The following is a 15,845-nucleotide window of genomic DNA, read 5'->3' on the forward strand; positions in this document are numbered from 1 at the left end:
TGTGGACTTCCATCCCCGGTTCCACCTGCCCTCCCGGGCCAGGGTCTCTGAGCTCTTGAATGTGGGTTTTATCTCCTTGTTGTCAATACCTGGTGCTTTTATCTATCGTCAGTACCCTGTACTTTTACTTCTCTGCTATGTTGACTTCTGAGAACATCAGATTTAACAATGCATTTATTTTAAAAGCCACTTTTTCTTGGCAATCTGTATTTTTTAACACAAGACAATCTGATGTTAGCGCACTGGTGTTGGTGGCCTTTGATGAGGCAAACCCACCTTTTGCTGCCACGTTGCCTCAGGAGCACGGGTCATCTGGTGATGCGGACACATTCCCGTTGGAGCTGGAGTGTGTCCCCCTTGCTGCTGTGAAGCAGCACAGTAAGACGTGATAAATGATACATTTTAATAGTTATGTTTAAATGAAAGAGTTATGGGGTGAATTTTACCTCTGTTTTTTTTTTTTTAGACGGAGTCTCGCTCTGTCACCCAGGCTGGAGTACAGTGGCCAGATCTCAGCTCACTGCAAGCTCCGCCTCCCGGTTTCACGCCATTCTCCTGCCTCAGCCTCCCGGGTAGCTGGGACTACAGGGGCTGCCACGTCACCCGGCTATTTTTTTAGTATTTTTTAGTAGAGACGGGGTTTCACCGTGTTAGCCAGGATGGTCTCGATCTCCTGACCTCGTGATCCGCCCGTCTCGGCCTCCCAAAGTGCTGGGATTACAGGCTTGAGCCATTACCTCTGTTCTTAATCTTTCTGGAATGTGTCAAAAAATATTAGAAAAGAATACCGACTATTCACAAAGAAACACGGTGCGTGTATACCTGTGGTGCTTCATAGATACGCGATCCGCTGTCTCAGCAGCTCCACCTTGGATCGCGGGGAAGCGAGGCAGCAGCTGGAAGCCTGGGGTCCTGCTGGTGCGGTCTCTGAAGCGCCTCTGCCCCTCACGTGCGTGTCCTGCTGTCTGGCTGCGTGCGTGCATCATGTCCCTGCTCACCCTGAGGAGGTGCGGCTTCCATGTGGGCGTCATGGGAAAAAAGTCATAATTTACCAAACTGAGGCAGGCACAGCCTGGGGTGGAGTCAGCTCAGAGCAGTCCAGGCATAGAGGAGACCGCTTGCCAGGCAGGAATGTTGCAGTGTCTGGGGCTTTCTACGCCACTGGGTTGAAAGCCTTAGGGGGCGTTTTTCCGTCTCAACTTGAGCACGGTGAGCTGAAAATGCACCCCTTGCTGACCTCCCGCTCCCTCCCCAGGTGAAGGCCACTGGCCTCCCAGAATGTCAAGCTATTAAATTTAGGCAATGACTTGGCACAGTGAAAGGCTGAGGTGGGAGGGACGTAAACAAAACAAAATCAGTTTACTTCCCCTGAGGAAGTAAGCTATTTTTGATTGAATTAATATATTTCAGTTCCCTGAAGTGGAAAACTCCAGCTCATACGGCTGTGTTTGAGGATTCAACTAAACTTTCTGCCAAAAAACCTCAGCTGAGAAACAGAAGTGAGCAAAATGAAAACTTTACTTATTATTTAGGTTGTTTATGTACTTGTTCTTAGGTTATTAAAAAATAATCTAATTTTTAAACAGTGACAAGTGGCAGGGCTGCCTGACCATGCTGCCTGCCTGTTCCTGTGGGCTTTGGAAGGAGGCTCGGCTGCCTCTGCTGCTGCAGTCAGCTGGGATAGGCTCGGGCGACATCTATCTGAGCTCCTGTTGCTTTTTAGGGAGGGGACAGGTGGAAGGGCTTAGAGCAGCAACACCAGCCTGTGGCCTTGTCCTGCTGGGTCCCAGCAGGCACTGACACCTGTGTGCACCACACCCGTCACACACCTGTGCTTTGCCCTTGCCTCCCTCTGGGGCCTTAACACGGTCCTGCAAGGCTGGCCTTGCTGTGCCCATTTTATAGATGCTGAGTGAGGTCTGAGAGTCCCTTTCTTGAACGCCTGGAATTAGTTTGTTCTGTTGCAGGTGGGATGACACCTGATGATGGGAGACTGCAGGCTGAGGTGGGGAGGAAGGGCAACCTTCATTCAGTTGTGGGTATTTATGCAGCATTTCCCAGGAATGAGGCGAAGTATCACAGGTGCAGAGAAGCTCACACAGACCACCAGGGACAGCCTACTCAGGGTGGGCAGGCTCGAGGCCAAGGCCACGTCCCGAGTCTGAGCAGGAAAGGGCTGAGCCTGCGCCAGGTCTGAGCCACTGTGAGAGTGTTGGGGCTCCCTTCTGGAAGGCACCTCCCGCTACCATGACCTCTGGTGTTTCCCTAGGGGGGTCCCCCTCTGGTGTGGGTTTTGGGGTCAGATGCTAAAGTTGGGATCTTTGCACCAAGGCAGACAGCTGTTTGGCCTTGAGTTTGTTTTGAAGCTGCTGGGCCCTGATGGGGTTTGGTGCTGTGTGGTTCTGGGGCCTCTGTGTCAAGTCTGGGCCTCCCCTGGCCAGGTGGGTGGCATCCTTCATAAGGTGTGCGGTGGCCTGAGTACTGTCTCAGGAGGCCGTGGCCTGTGCCAGCAACATGAGTGCAGCCTGGGCAACTCCCTACTCCGGTCCTCTCTCTACTGATCTGAGCTGTGCTCTGTGGGGTCCACTTGTGGGCCCAGCCTCAGCCTGGCCCGACTGCAGCACGTTCTATGAAGTACTCAAAACATGATCAGCTTGAAGGCGCACCCTTCCCAACCCTGGCCTGCTGCTCAGGTCGGGGTCTGGGGTGCTCTCAGGGGAGCAGATGCAGCTTTCAGGCCTGCATCCCAGCTCTGCATGCAGCCCCTGCCACCTCCCGCCCAAATGCCAGGAAGCCACTTTTGTCTCTCTCCATTCTACATGAAAGCACCTTCCCAAAGCTGCTCTAGTTTCAGGGTCTTGGCCCAGGGTGGTGCTTCCACTGGGACATGGTCCCCAGGGTTTGTAGGGCCCAGATTTGGGTCCCGTGCCTGCTGCCTCCCAGCCCCAGATACCATGGCTGCTTCCTGTGCACCCACCGCATGACAACCACCCTCACAGGACAACCACAGGAGACGCCCGCGTGACAGCCACCCTCACAGGACACCCACAGGAGACGCCCGCGTGACAGCTGCACTGGCTCCTCCCATGGCGGAGCCCTGGGCCCAGGGAGCAGAAGGCACTGGAAGCAGAAGGGAGACCTGCCCGGGTAGCATGTACCACTGGGGTTCTGCAATGCCCTTCCATTCACATGAGAAAAGTCAGGGGTGTGGTTGGGGCTGCGCCTTCTGAACTTCAGTTCTTGGATTTCTCATTTTTGTCACACGAGTGCCATCTATTCTGTAACATACTTAATACTCTTTAAAATTGATTCACTTTAAAGAATTGCTTGCTGAGGAAGCTGGTGGGTGAGGACAGGGTTGGGGATGGTGGGAGGCCCTGTGAGGAGGGGCTTCAGGGCTGGAACTGCCGAACAGCCAGTGGAGGGGCCACGCCTGGAGAGCGTGGGGCAACTCGTGTGGGAGGTGTTCTCGGGCAGGCTCACCTGCGGCCTCTTAATCATGCGCTTTCACAGAATCCTCTTGCAGATCCTGAGGTCCCTGTGCCACCAAGGGTCCAGCTCACCTGGCTGGCTCCTTGGTGCCCTGACCCATGGCTCCTCTCACCTGTTTGCCATCCGCAAGAGGCTGCTGCTTTCTTCTAAAACAGGCCTTCTTCTGTGAACCACTGTCCATTGCGGTCCCCTCCCGTTCGTTTTGTTCGTTTTCTACTCTTCTCTTGCTTGTTTCTCCCTTGATGCCATGAAGTCCATTTCTGGGTCTAAAAGCTAGTTCTCAGTCTTAGAGAGTATCAATGTCCCCACATCAACGGGAAGTAGAGCCGGTGGCATTTCTGCCTCACCCAGTGAGGACCAGGGAGGTTGTGTGAGGTGAGGCATAGCTTTTGCGGGGGGGCTAGTGTCATACCCCCAATCCCGCCTTCCCTGGAGGCCAGGACTGGGCCCTGCAGGGCTTTGTCCCATGGGCAGACATTTTCATCAGAATTAGGTGCTATTTTCTTTGTGTGGAGTGTGGATTTGATGGAAGGTCATGTTGGGGGAGGTGGGAGCCAAGTCTCTGGACAAAGTGGGAAAACTAGTGGATGACTGCGTTTTGGAGACATTTCTAGGGCAACAAGGTATCTTTAGGAATTTGGTCCATGGCAGCCTTGGGCAGATATTTAAAAAGACAGGCTTGAACCTGGAATTTGCTTTTAAAGTCTGCCAGTTGCCCAGGCTCCTGCACATTCTAATTTTGTCTGTTGGGGCCCAGGACACGTGGAGTCTCTGCTCAGTCTCTATCCTTAGAAGGAAGCTTCAAGCCGGGCTGTCAGAACTGACGGTAAACACACAATGAATGTCCCCGCTGCCTGGGACCGTCTTCCTGACATTCTGTGTGCCTGCCCACTCTTCCTCCCAGAGTCTGGAAGTGCACTGCAGCGTGTTCCTCCCGCTCCCAGGATCAGACATCCGTTTCATCTCGGAGGAGCACATCCTGAATAAAAGTTATTCTAATTTTAACAGCAGGAAATGCTAAGCTCAATGGTGAACTAGAAAGGCCGTCTCCCAGCAAAGCCTAATGCACCTTGGGAATGTGTGACAGTTATTTTTTATTTAAAAAAAATTTTTTTAGAGGCAGGGTCTTGCTCTGTCACCCAGGCTGGAATGCAGTGGCAGGATCAGGGCTCAGTATAACCTCCAACTCCTGGGCTCAAGTGATCCTCCTGCCTCAGTCTCCCGAAGTGCTGGGTGTAGGCCACTGCGCCCAGCCATTGTGACAATTTAAATAGTGATTTTTCCCTCAGTGGCTCTGACACAAGCAGCAGACAGGACAGGATGGGTTGGAGGATCGTGGTCAGAGTTTTACTGTTTTCTCCCTTTAAAGTGTTTTTCATTCCTGAGGCCAGTGGGATGAAGGAAGAGAAACAAATCACACTTAATCCTCAAATAGTGGTTAATTCTCATAATTAACCGTGTGTATTTTAATTTGGCTTTTTCAGGGTGGGGGGAGGTTGACAATTTCAGTTTTTAAATTTTTTATGATGAAAATATCTATGCAAAAGTATATAGTACAATGGACACCCGTAAACTCAGCTACTGAAATTCAATAATGGTTGTATTTGTCATATTTGCTTTGTGTGTGCATACATATATTTAGTTAACCATTTAAAAGTAAATTACAGACACCCTATCACCCCCGAGTACTTCAACATGTATTTCTTAAAAAAAAAAAAAAAAAAAAGATGCTGTCTGCATAAGTACAGTATCATTGGCACACCTAACAAAATTAATTTCCTATATCATCTAGTGTGTGTGTGTGTGTGTGTGTGCCCAGTTGTCTGGAAAATTGGAAAATACCTTTTAGCTGTTTTCCCCCAAAACCATGACCATGCATCCTATATGGTGGTTCTGTCTCTGAAACCTTTTCATGTTGGAAACAGGAGCCCCGTGTCCCTTCCCTCCCAGCTTTTCCTGAACACACTGTTGTGTGAGGTGTTTAACTCACTCCTCCATCCTTAGTACTTCCTACAAACCAGAAGTTGGATCTAAAGGCTGGGTTAATCCAAGCTGCTGCGTGATTTCCGGGTAGCTCCTGGGCCCTGTGCCCAGCAGGGTCACATGGTGTCTGACATCCACCATTAGTGGTAACATAGGCTCAGGTGGTAACAACTGGATCTTCAACCTGACTCCCTTTATTCCTTAAGCGTCTCTCAGTTGTGCCCTCTATGCTTCTCGAGGGCTGTGTCCTGGTACCTCTTCTGCAAGCAGAGAGCCACGGATGTGGCCCACGACGTGGGACAGGTACCTGCTGTCCTCCCTCTCAGATCCAGAAAAGAGGTCACAGCAATGAAAATGCAGGTGAGATCATTTGATCCCCCTGCCCCCCGCAAATGTAAGCAGCTTTGTGGTAGGCACTAGCAAACTGATTTCCATGGGAATTAGAAACATGCTAACCACCTTGAGATCAGAAGACACTGTTGTTTCCGCGCTATAGGGATCCTGTGAGTGTGACTCATGTCACAGCCCATCGCCTTCCCCTTGATAGATCCTGAATTGAGGAGGAAGGAGAGGAGAACTTGAAATGAAGGCTGCATTCGTGGACGTCGCTCACACAACAGCCAAGACGCTACAGAGCCCCTTGCTTTCCTGAGAGGTAACATGATTGTGTGGCCTTTGGTTATAAAGCTGTGTGAAACTGAGTAAGTCAAACTTAAAGCCATTGGAACTTTACTCTGGAGTCTCCAAAAGGGAAGAGGGAAGGAGGAAGGGGGACAAGGGTTGAAAAGCTGAGCACTGCCTTCGCTGTCTGGGTGATGAGTTCAAAAGTAACCCAAACCCTACACCATGCAACATATCCATGCAGCAAAGCGGCACATGTGCCCCCTGAAACCAAAATTTAAAAAAGCACTTAAAAAACTATTTTGAATGTTGGATGGAATGCAGCTATGCAGCTGGAGCCATGACGCATGCAGCTGCAACCTCTGCCTTTCTTTCCCTATAAATGACCAGATGCACCAGAGACGAGGCCCCTGAGATCACTGCTCCTCACTTGGTGGAGTGCAGCCATCTGTAATGGTGCAAATCGCCATAGCGTGCACTGGTCTGTGGAAAACAGCATGACTCTGACATCTCAGCTCCTGCCTGTATGAGTGAAGCCTTAACTTTCCCACTGTGGACGCTGACCCTGCTGGTGTGGGGCCCATCCCCCAGGTGGCCGTCCTCAAGCTGTGTGATCGAATGCACTCGACACATCCCGTATTTTCTGAGCCTCTTCATTTAAGGCTGACAGCTGATAAAGTTGCACCAGCTGTCCATCAGGTAGATCAGAGTCCAGGGCAGTGCCCAACTCTGTGTAGACATGGGGGCCCCAAAGAGGTACCTGTCTGGGTTATGTACAGAAAAACCGGTTTACTAAATAAGCTGGTGTTTTGAAATGTGACACTTCTTAGAGGGAAAACATAAGTCACTGGGGAGTGACTGCACCTCTGGCTTTCCCCACACGTGGCTATCCTTTCAGCTACGTGTGGCAGTGTGCGCCGTCTGCTGGAAGAGCAGGGTTTGGGGAGGGGTTAACAGATAAGGAGCATGAATGGTGGCTGAGCCTGTTGGAGAGGCATGAGCAGTCCCGAGTGAATATTACGTAGGAGAGCCAGGGTTGATGCGCCTGCAGCCTCGTCTCCTCTCACACCAGCAGGTGAGTGTTAAAGGCAGGCCTCCTGCTGGTGGGCTTGTTTTCTCCTGGCATGTGTGCCTTGGGAACGTGATGCTTTCCTTTGCGCCTTTCTCTGACTCAGAGACTGGCTTCATCCCCACTGAAGGGCTTGTCACCTTTATGAGGTATTCCATTCTCTGGGGTTTGGTTACTGTATCTCCAAGACCTGCTGTTTCTTGGCAAATCTCCATCCACTAGGTTTCTGATTATGTTTGAAGGTTATTATCAACATGCTGGCATCTTGATGTCTTTTGGTGACCAACTGTTCCCTTACCAGTGAGCAGTGAGTGGTTTCAACTGTTTCAAGTGTGTCTATCAGTAATAAACAGTGACCACCCCCACCCCCTCGGTGGCTATCAGTTTGGGTGGATACACTTAAATATTTATGTATTTTTTGAGACAGGGTCTCACACTGTTGCCCAGGCAGGAGTGCAGTGGCACAATCACAGCTCACGGCAGCCTCCACATCTGCCTCCTGAGGAGCTAGGACTATGTTGTGCCACCATGCCTGGCTTTTTGAGAGACGAGGTCTTGCTATATTGCCTAGGCTGGTCTTGAACTCCTGGGCTCAAGCAATCTCTGGCCTCGCCCTCCCCAAGTGCTGGGATTACAAGTGTGAGGGACTGCAACTGGGCCCCATTTAAGTATTTAGAAGTTAATGTCTCAGCATGGTTTTTCAGAGTTGCAGATATTTTCACTTACTGATGAAGGGGTAGCGTTTTAGCTTTCACAACAAGTGATGATATTGATCCCTTTGGCATTATAGAGTTTTAGGAAAATATTTTTAAAAATTTAGATAATTTATTTTCAAGAAAGCTGAACAAATCTGGATGGCGTGGGGGTGACGGGAAATACCATTTGAGTTTTGAGAAGTGATTTTTTTTCATTCTTTGGAAACTAGAGTTTTAGAAATCTCTTCTCCCTGGAGACTTTAAAACTGGTGCTATTTAAGACAGAAGGATATGGTGAGAATTTTTATTCTGTAAGAATCTTCAAAGCTCAGCATGAAGATGCACATCTTTCCCTTGGGAATCCAGGTTAGAGAACTGCAAGAAGGCAGTTCCCTCTAGAGGCTCCTTTCCTGGGAGATGCAGCTCCAGATGGGCGGGTTTCTGGGCAGGAGGTGTGAGGAGGGTGGTGTTTAGTTAACTGTTTATTTGGGATCATGTTATGCATCTTCAAAAAGCGATATAGAATATTGGAAAGCTATTTCAAAATAAGAATAATTACCTTGAAGTAATTCTCATAATTCATGGGTAACATTTTTATGTGTATACTTTGGCTTTTTAAAAAAACTTTCTACAATGAAAATACATTATTTTTACAATAAAAAATAACAGGTATTTAAAAAGTAATGTTATATAACTTTTAATGGAAAATGTCAAATAGATACAAAAGTATAAATCGGGTTGGCAAGCAAAATACAGGCCAAAATTGGGTCCACCATCTGTTTTTGCACAGCCCAAATGTTAAGAATGATTTTTACATTTTTAAACAGTGAAAAGAGGTGAAAGGGTAATATCTAATGACATAAGAAAAGTATGTGAAATTCAGATTTTATTGTCCAAAAAGTTTGACTGGAACATAGCCACATGTACTGGTGCGTGGCGTGGCTGCCTCATGCCGCTACTGCAAAGTGGCAAGAGAGCCATATGGCTAGAAAAGCCAACAATATTTACCATCTGCTCCGTTACTGAAAAAGTGTTGAGCCCTGCTTTACACCCCAATGTGTACCTATCCTTGCAGCCTCAAATTACCAGCCAGCCTTGTTTCGTCTGTAGTTACTCCCAGTCCCATGGATTCAAAGGAAATCCCAGACATCCTATAATTTCATCTTCATGTTGTTGAAATTTAAAAAGTTTGAAAATTCACCAAGATGTAATATATATGCACCAAACATCAGAGCCCCAAAGTATATGAAACAAACATTGACAGAATCAAAGGAAGAAATGGATAGTTCCATGGTAAGAGTAGGAGACTTCTTTCAGTAATAGCCCACTTTCAGTAATGGACAGGACAACCAGACAGAGGATCAGTCACAAGACAGAACTTGAACAGCATCATAGCAACTGGACCTAACAGACACAACAGCAGTACACACATTGTTCTCAAGTGCAAATGGACCTTTCTCTAGGATAGACAGTATGTTAGACCACAAAACAAGTCAAGAAATTTCAAAAGACTGAAGAAACAAAATACCTTTTCTGGCCACAGTGGGATGAAACTAGAAATCAGTAACTAGATGAAAACCTGTACACAATTATGTGAAAATTAAACAACACTCTCAACCAGCAGATTAATGGGGAAATCACAAGGGAAATTAAACATAACATACAAAAAACAGGCACAGTGAAAGCAGTGGTAGGAGGGAAATTTATAACTATAAATACAAATATTAAAAAAAGATCTCAAGTCAACCCTAAATGTACATCTGAAAGAACTAGAAAAAGAAGAGCAATCAACCCAAAGCCAGCAGGATGGAGGAAATAATAAAGATTAGAGCAGAGACAAAAAATAGAGAACAGAAAAGTAATCGAGGAAAATAAATGAAACCAAGAGTTTGCTGATAACCAAAACTGACTTCTGGCCAAGAGTGACTAAGAAAAACAACTAAAAACCAGAAGGAGGGAACATTACAACTAAGAGTACTAAGAGCAATTATATATCAATGAATTGCATAACCTAGATGAACTGGACAAATTCTTGGAAACACACAGCAGCGTATCAAGACTGAATCATGAAGAAATGGAAAATCTAAACAGACCTATGCTAGTCAAGAGAATGAATTAGTAATGAAAAGCCTCCCAACAAAGACAAGACCAGGGCCATATGGGAATTCTACCAAACATCTGAAGAATTAAATCAATTCTCAGACTCTTCCAAAAAATTGAAGAGGAAAGGACATTCCAAATGCATTCTATGAGGGCAGCATTATTCTGATACCAAAACCAGACAAAGACACTATAAGAAAAGAACACCACACATCAGTATTCCTGATCAAGATTTTTTTTTTTATCAGTATTCAACAAAATACGGCCAACACGAGTCAGGGGGACATTGAAAGGATTACACATCATGGCCAAGTGAGATTTATAGCTGGTATGCAAAGATGTTTCAACATGCTCAAATCAATAAATGTAATACATATTACATTAACAGAATGAAGGGAAAAAAATGTCATATCAACTGATGCAGAAAAAGCATTAGAGACAATGTCATGCCCTTTCATGATAAAAACTCTCAGTAACTGGGAATAGAACAACCTCAAATAGAGGCCATATGAAAATCCCACTGTAAACATCATATTCAATAAGACTGAAAGCATTTACTTGAAGATCAAGAACAAGACAGAAATACCCTGTCTCACCACTTCTATTTAACACAGTACTGGAGTCTTAGAGCAATTAGGCAAGAAAAAGAAATAAAAGGCATCCAGACTGGAAAAGAAGCAGCAAAATTATCTTTGTTTGCAGATGACATGATCTTATATGTAGAAAATCCCGCTGTCCATACATACACACACCCACACAAAAACAATTTCAGTAACACTGCAGTTTACAAAATCAACACAGCAAATCTATGATATTTCTACACAATAACAAGCAACCTCAAAAGGAAATTTAAGAAAATTCCATTTATAATTGTAACAAAAAACTGAAATATTTAGGAATGAACTTGAGGCAAAAGACTTGTACACTGAAAACCATAAAACATTGCTGAAAGAAAGGTCAACACAAATAAATAGCAATTCCGTGTTTATGGATTGGAAGCCTTAATATTAAGATGTCCATAGTCCAAAGCAATCTACAGATTTCATGTAATCTCTATCAAAATATCCCAGTGGCTTTCTTTTTTCCATCCTGAAATTCACATGGAATCTCAAGAGACCTGACACAGCCAAAATCATCTTGAACGGGAACAAAGTAGGAAGTCTCTCACTTCCTTATTTCATAGCTTATGACAAAGCTACAATAATCAAAATGGTGTTGTATTGAAACAAGGAGTCACATAGACCAATGGAATAGAATAGCAAATCCCTAAATAAACCCTTGCACATATGGGTCAAATGATTTTTGATGGGGCCAAGACCAAGGAAGAAGGGACAGTCTTTTCAACAAATGGTGCTACACAAGTGGACATTCACATGAAGCTAGATCTACCTCACACCATATATAAAAATTAAAATGGACAAAAGGCCTAAACTAAGAGCTAAAACTAAAACATTTAGGAGAAACGTAAGGGAAAAATTTAACAACATTGGATTTGGCAGTGATTTCTTAGATATGACACCAGAGGCACAGGTAACTAGAAGAAAGACACAACTTCCGTGCATCAAAGAAGAAAACAGAGTGAAAGGCAATCCACGGAATGGGATAAAGTATTTGCAAATGATATATTTGAAAAGGGTGAATACCCAGAACATATAAAGACTTCTTACAACTTAACAAAAAGGCACCCCTGATTGAAAAAGGACAAAGAGCCCAAATAGACATTTCTGCAAAGAAGACAGAGGCCAACAAACAGAAAGATACTCAGCATCACTAGTCATTAGGGAAATGCAAATCAAAATCATAGCAGGATACCACGTCACACTCATTAGAATGACAATGATTAAGAATAGGTGTTGGCAAGGATGTGGCGAAATTGGAACCTTCAGTGGGAATGTAAAATGGCGCAGCCACCATGGAAATCAGTTATGGCAGTTTAAGAAATTAAACATAGAATTGCCGTATGATTGAAAGCAGAGGCTCAGATATTTGCACACCCATGTTTACAGCAGCAGTATTCACAATAGCTAAAAGGTGGAAGCAACTTAAGTGTCCATCAACAGATGAGTGCACAGACAAAATGTGGTCTACCCACAGAGCAGAGTATCAGCCTTAACAAGAAATCACGTCACCTGCTATAACTTGGATGAATCTTGAGGACATTATGCTAAGTGAAGTAAGACAGCCACAAAAGGACAAATCCCTTCTGATTCCACTCATACGAGGTCCCGACAGCAGTAAATTCAGAGAGGCAAAGTAGAACAGAGGCTGCCAGGGGCTGATGGATGGGGAATACGGAATTGGTGTTTAATGGGTACAGAGCTTCAGTTTTACAAGATGACAGAAGTTCGTCTTGTAAACTTAAACTTGTGGATACATGGTAGAGAAGGCTGCACAGTATGAATGTATTTAATGCCACTAAATTGCACACTTAAAATGGATAAGATGGTAAATTTCCTGTGTATTTTAACATCAAATTCTTTTAAATGACATTAGAATTGACTACATAGGTAGATAATAAAAGCCAACTTGCCTTCATCTGTGCAACTTTCTCAAATGATTATCAAATAAAAATGAAATTTCCACGCAAAAACGGGACAGTTGAGGTGTCTCTCCTATTTGACACAGATGCCCTCAGTTTTTTTGCTCTCCCTTAAACAGGAAGAACAAGAGCATTTCAAAGGAACCCTATCCTCAGTGAACCCTGGTTATGGTCCAAGACCCCTGTGGCACCAGCAGTGCCTTCTCCCGCTTGTCCCTCCAGCTGGTGCTCTGGCATCTCTGTTCTTTGTCACTCTTGTGGACAGTGAGGATTGGAAGGGAGAGGACCAAGTACAAAAAGGACAACTAGGAGGGTTAATAGCCTCTCCTAGGCATTTGTGTGAAAAGCAATGGCAGATCCACGTGGCCTGTATAGGGGCAGATGCCCTGGGGAGCAACTCCTTCATCTCACAGATGCTGAGGGTGGGAATGGCAGCAGCCATGCACTGCCTGAGTTTAGAGAGGACTCTGCTGGGGGTGCGTGTGTAGGTGCCACGTTAGCACCTAGAACACACTCTCACGCTGTGAGCCAGGGCTTTTTAGGCACAGAGTGATGCAGTTCCTGCTGGAATTCTGGAGGTAGAGGCTATACCTGAGCAGCTCCTACCAGCTCAGTGGCATTTAGCCCACGGGATGTGGGGGGACACTGCTTTCCAAAGTTGAGGGTCTGCTTCCTCTATGCAGAAACAACAGGAAGGGACAAGGAGTGGGGCTTGAGTGAAGACAAAAGCAGCAATTCTGTTGAGATAGACATGGGTGCAGGGAGGTTGAGAGCAGGGTGGATGCTGGTGTCAGCCATCAGAAGGCCCCAATGGCTGGTGCTGGTTAGTCATGTATGCAGGTCCTTATTTTTCCTCCTACCTGTTGCTAATCCCTTGGCTTTGTCATTGGGTAGCATTCGATATTGCACTAGATAGGGACTAAAGGGAGGTGAGTGGTGTCCACCACGTGCACACATCATAATGAAGAGAGGGAGATTAAAAAGTCAAGTTTCATAAGCCAAGCTCGCTTCTGACTTTTTTCAGAGGGCAGCACCCTTTCCTTTTGATAATCCTGAAGATAAGCAGAACAGACTAGGTTTCATAGTCCATTTATCTACTAGGTTAGGCCTTCGCAATGAAAAGAAAAACCGGCCGGGCGCGGTGGCTCAAGCCTGTAATCCCAGCACTTTGGGAGGCCAAGACGGGCGGATCACGAGGTCAGGAGATCGAGACCATCTCTGGCTAACACGGTGAAACCCGTCTCTACTAAAAATACAAAAAGCTAGCCGGGCGAGGTGGCGGCGCCTGTAGTCCCAGCTACTCGGGAGGCTGAGGCAGGAGAATGGCGTGAACCCGGGAGGCGGAGCTTGCAGTGAGCTGAGATCTGGCCACTGCACTCCAGCCTGGGTGACAGAGCGAGACTCTGTCTCAAAAAAAAAAAAAAAAAAAAAAAAAAAAACCATTATAAGGCATTGCTAGAAAAAATGGTCTTATCCTCTTAAAGGATAGTAAGACAAATGAATTTCCAAAAGGGGAGATAGTTGAAGCTTCTCAGTGACTTCAAATCTTACGTGGAGTTCTCTCCAACATTTAAAGAATCAACAAGAAACCACCACAAACACAGAAGAGGGAACACTTCTAAGCTTATCCTATGAGATGGACACCAAAACCCAAGAGATCACAAGGTGGTGGGTGACAGGCAGGGTGGGAGGTCTTGGAACCCATCCCCTGTGTATACAGAGGGCTGGCTGTTCCAACACACCAAATCCAACAGCTATGTATAAATGGTATCATAAACCATGAAGAATGCAAGGTTGGTTCAAGATACAGAAATCAGTCAATGTAATAACAGCACATTGATCTTATGAAGGCTGAAAACCACATTATCTTCTCAAGAGATGCAGAAAAAGCATTTGACAAAATCCATCACACCCTTTCATGATAAAAAACTAGGAATAGAAGGGAACTTCCTCAACCTGATAGAGGGTATCTATGGAAAACCCAGGGTTAACATCATAGTTAATGGTGAGACTGAAAGCTTTCCCCTAAGATGAGGAACAAGACAAGGATGTTTACCCTTGCACTGCTATTCAGTATCGTACTAGAGATTCTAACCAGCGAAGTGGGGCAAGAAAGAAGAATAAAGGACATCTAGGCTGAAAGAAAGAAGTGAAACTGTCTATTCACAGATGACATGATTTTGTACCTAGTATCAGGAATCTACAAAGGTGTTAAAGAACTGATAAATCTTATATGACAGTTTGGTTCTAAAAGCACCATTTAAGGCAAAAATTGTTCATAGATCGTTAAATTTTTTCCATAAAGTAGACACAGTTTGCTGTCTACAGCCCTGTAGAGGACACACACACAGTGCATACAGAGATCCTGTACATCACGCAGTAAACCATGACAACTACAACTCGGTCTGCTCCTGAGAGGCTACTGCATGCCTTTCCAATTTGTGTGTATTCATAAATTAGGTGAGGAATGTGACTTTCTGACTCTCAAAATAGGCAAAAGGAAGTTGTAACTGGGTGTCAACAGACCCCAACCCTGAGTGAGCAGCGCAGACTGGGAACAAGTCCGAGAATGACTGGAGATTCTATCTTGACAGTGTCTGGCATTGCCTTTTGCAGGAACAATGGGTGAGTGAAACTTACTGCCTGGCTTTAGGCTCTTGGTGTCCTAAATTATCTACTTCATTGCAATGAAGGCATCAGAATGTAATTTAATCTCACAGGAGTGGCATCTCTACTTTTGGAAGGCCCTGTGAGAGAAACTGTATTCAAAAATACCATTCCAATGTGGAGATTTATGATTCCTCTTCTCATCTCTGTTTGGTGTTGTCTGATCTTCTGTAAGTGCCTCAAAATTGTCTTTATTCTGTCTTTATACCCTCCGTTAACCTTTCAATCTCTCCCCAGCAATGTTAACCATCCCTGCTTACCTGCCCAGCTCCCACAACTTATTCCTCGAATGCACCTGCAGAAGGCTGTGACTCATGCACTGGCAGTGCGGCTAGCTGTATCCATGGCCTGTGGAAATATGCCAGCCCAGCAGAACAGCTGGAATCCTACACTATTAATATGGTTATGTTTTCCAGGCAAGTACTGCGCAATTTATACAAGTTAAATGCACGTATCTGTGATTCGATAGCACAGCTGAGAACTGTTATAATGTCTAACAATTAAATGACAATAACAGTATATGACAAATTAGGGGAAAGAACCACAACTTCAAAAGGATAGTTTCCTTTTAAGAAGAAACTAATATGAAAAAAGACTAACATCCCCCCCCACAAAAAACAGGCAAATAACACATTAAGTAATTTACCAAAAACAAGAAAAGCAAATGGACAATAAATAT

At 45.3% G+C, this 15,845-nt stretch overlaps 1 long non-coding RNA gene across 1 annotated transcript; it reads left to right on the forward strand.

Moving 5' to 3' along the window:
• The first annotated feature begins 648 nt into the window (after window positions 1–648).
• On the forward strand, window positions 649–15,582 carry LOC117063985. Its single transcript, XR_004429204.1, has 2 exons — window positions 649–6,795; window positions 15,404–15,582. It is a non-coding gene; the product is annotated as an uncharacterized LOC117063985 (long non-coding RNA).
• The last annotated feature ends 263 nt before the right edge of the window (window positions 15,583–15,845 follow it).

The sequence above is a fragment of the Trachypithecus francoisi genome, unplaced genomic scaffold, assembly GCF_009764315.1.
Source record: "Trachypithecus francoisi isolate TF-2019V2 unplaced genomic scaffold, Tfra_2.0 Contig01558, whole genome shotgun sequence".
NCBI classification, from domain to species: domain Eukaryota; kingdom Metazoa; phylum Chordata; class Mammalia; order Primates; family Cercopithecidae; genus Trachypithecus; species Trachypithecus francoisi.